Source organism: Vombatus ursinus, unplaced genomic scaffold (genome assembly GCF_900497805.2).
Source record: "Vombatus ursinus unplaced genomic scaffold, bare-nosed wombat genome assembly UNPS02014859.1, whole genome shotgun sequence".
Taxonomy (NCBI): Eukaryota; Metazoa; Chordata; class Mammalia; order Diprotodontia; family Vombatidae; genus Vombatus; species Vombatus ursinus.
In genome coordinates this window covers 5,914,625-5,918,061 of record NW_020954637.1, presented here as the reverse complement: position 1 = coordinate 5,918,061, position 3,437 = coordinate 5,914,625, and the positions used below count along the sequence as shown (strand labels likewise).

Genomic DNA, 3,437 nt, shown 5'->3' with positions numbered 1-3,437 from the left:
AGAGAGAGAAAGAGAGAGACAGAGAGAGAGAGAGAGAAGGTGAGAACTCTGTATACAGAACTGTGAGAACCATATATACAGAATCTCCTGAGATGGTAAGTAATTTGATACAGGTTATACATGTGCAATCATGCAAAACCTTTCCATCTTAGTCATGTTGTGAAAGAAGACAGATTAAAACACACACACACACACACACACAAATAAAGGGAACAATAGTATGCTTTGATCCATGCTTTTTTCAGACTCTGTCAGTTCTTTCTCTGCAGTGGGATAACATTTTTAATCATGAGTCCTTTAGAATTTTCTTGGAACATTGTGTTGCTAAGAATAGCTAAATCATTCAGAGTTGATCATCATACAATATTGCTGCTACTGTGTACAATGTTCTTATGGCTCTGCTCACTTCAATCTGCATTTGTTCATCTAAGTCTTTCCAGATTTTTCTGAAATCATCCTGCTCATCATTTCTTATAGCACAATAGTATTCCATCACAATCATATACTACAACTTGTTCAGCCATTCCCCAACTGATGGACATGCATAATTCCTTTCTTTCTTTTTTTTGTGAGGCAATTGGGGTTAAGTGACTTGCTAAGGTCACACAGCTAGTGAGTATCATGTGTCTAAGGCTGGATTTGAGCTCAGGTCCTCCTGACTTCAGGGCTGGTGCTCTATCCACTATGCCACCTAGCTTCCCCTTTTCTTATTTTTTTTCCAAGCATAATTTCTTTTATTAATTTCTTTATTTTTCGTTTTCAACATTCACTTCCACAAGATTTTGAGTTCCAAATTTTCTCCCCATCTTGTTCCTCCCCCCACCCCAAGATGACATGCATTCTGAATACCCCTTCCTCTAATCTTCCCTCCCTTCTATCTCCCCCCCTTCTCTTATCCCTTTCCCTTTCTATTTTCCTGTAGGGCAGGATAAATTTCTATACCCCAACCATGCATAATTTCTTACATCACAATGATATTCCATTACATTCACATATCACAATTTGTTTAGATATTCCCTGACTGATGGGTATCTACATCCATTTCTTTGCTATCACAAAAAGTGCTGCTATAAATATTTTGGTAGAAATGCTTACTTTCTTCTTATTCATGGCTTCCTTGGGGCATAAGCCTCGTAGTAGAGTTTCTGGTTCAAAGGGTATGCACATTTCAGTCACTTTTTTTGCATTATTCCAGATGGTTTTTACAAAATGTTTATACCATTTCACAGCTCTACCAACAATGTGTTGGTTTAGCTATCATTCTACAGCCCTTCCCACATTGGCTATTGCCATTTTTGGTCATCTTTGCCAATTTCCAGAGTGTAAAGTGAAACTTCAGGACTGTTTTGATTTGCTTTTTTTTCCCTTATTATTAGTGATTTGGAGAATTCTTTAATGTGGTTGTGAGTACTCTGCTGTTCTTCTTTTGAGAAGTGTTTGTTCAAATTCATTGACTAAACTTATCTATTGGGGAATGACTATTTGTCTTATATATTTATTAATTTTGTTATATCTTGGATATCAAATTCTTATTTGATAGAATTTTTCCCCATTTGACCACTTCCCTTCTTATCCTAGATGCATTAATTTTGTGTGTGTAAAAGCTTTTCATTTCCATATAATAAAAGTTATATATTTTATCTCTTGTAATTGCCTCTATCTCCTGTTTGGTCAAAAATATATCTACCTTGTTAGCCAAAGCTATGGCAAACTAGACATCAGGGACCTTCCTCAGAGTTACTTGTTCTGAGCTTATACAGAAAGATTTAAGAGATGGGCTCAAACTCGTCTGAAAATTGTTCTGAATAGCTCAGGATCATGCTCTGTTGATTGTCTTTATTGATGAAATTGATACCATTAGGACCAAAAGGTATGATTCAAATTCAGAGGGAGAAAGAGAAATTCAGTGAACGATATCGGAATTTTTGAACCAGTTAGATGGGTTTGACAGTAGGAGAGATGTGAAAGGGATTATGGCCACAAACTGAATATAAATTTTGGATCAAGCACTAATCAGACTAGGATGTATTAACCAGAAGATTGAGTTCTCTCTGCCAGATGAAAAGACCAAGGTGCATATCTTTCAGATTCATACAAGCAGAATGACTTTGGCAGATTATGTAACTTTAAAGGATTTGATCATAGCTAAAGATGATTTGTCTGGAGCAGATATCAAGGCAATTTGTACAGAAACTGGTCTCTTGGCCCTAAAAGAATGTAAAATGAAAATAACAAGTGAAGACTTGAAAAAAATCTAAAGAAAATGTACTTTATAAGAAACAAGAAAGCAGCCCAGAGGGACTATGTCTGTAAATGAACTATGCTGCCTTCATGACAGTTGTTGGGAACTTATCAGACCTCTTGAAATAATAACACTGAGAGAATTGAAGGGGCATACATGCTCCAGCAGGCTTGTATGAGCAAAGGTTTTTTCAAAAATACATATTTCTCAGCTATAATTTGTGGAGTACCCATTGAATTGTGCTAGTCTTTTGTTCACTGTGCTACATTGTATGCTACAATAAAACATTCTCTTTCAGAAGGCAGGAAAAAAAATACATTTACTCATAGCTGTGGGAGGTCTGCTTCTCTTCTAATTTTTCAATAGTGTGATCTTTAATATTAAGGTCATGTATACATTTGGGATGTATTGTGGCACATGCTGTAAGTTGTTGGTCTAAGCCTAATTTCTGCCATATAGCTTTCTAATTTTCCAAGCAGTTTTTTTTAATCAAATAAGGAGGTTTTTTTTTTCATGGGCAATCTATGTTTTGTACTTTATCAAACATTGGGTTATTGAGTTCATCTTTTTATTTTTCTGATTTTCCCTTTGTCTGGTCTCTTCCATTGAACTTTTTGTTTTTTAACCAATACCAGATGGTTTTGATCATTGCTGTTTTATAATATAATTTGAACTCCAGAAGTGCTATTTACCTTTCCTGCCTATTTATTTTCAACATACCCCTTGATATTCAATATCTTTTGTTTTTCCAAATGACTATTGTTGTATTTTTACCAAGTACTATAAAATATTTCCAGGGTAATTTGATTGACATTTCATTAAAAATATAAACTAACTTTGGTAGTATTATTTTTCTGGCCACTGCCTTCTTCAATCTGCCCTTCCTTCTATCAGTCCCTCCCTTCCCTTTCCCTTTTCCCATACTACTTTTTTACTCCTTTCTCTCCATCCCTCCCTTTTTCCCCCTTTCTCCTCCTACTTTCCTATAAGGTAAAGTAAATTTCTATACCCAACTGAGTGTATATGTTATTTCCTCTTTGAGCCAAATCCAATGAGAGTAAGGTTAAAACACTGCTCACCCCCCACTTCTTTCCCTCTACTGTAATAGGTTTTTTGTGCCACTTCATTTGATCTAATTTACCCTCTTTTGCCTTCCCTTTCCTCTTCTCCCAATACAATCCTTTTTTTTCCACCT

At 35.6% G+C, this 3,437-nt stretch overlaps 1 pseudogene; it reads left to right on the top strand.

The window, feature by feature from the left end:
- The first annotated feature begins 1,691 nt into the window (after nt 1-1,691).
- LOC114027432 lies at nt 1,692-2,313 on the top strand (annotated as a pseudogene).
- The last annotated feature ends 1,124 nt before the right edge of the window (nt 2,314-3,437 follow it).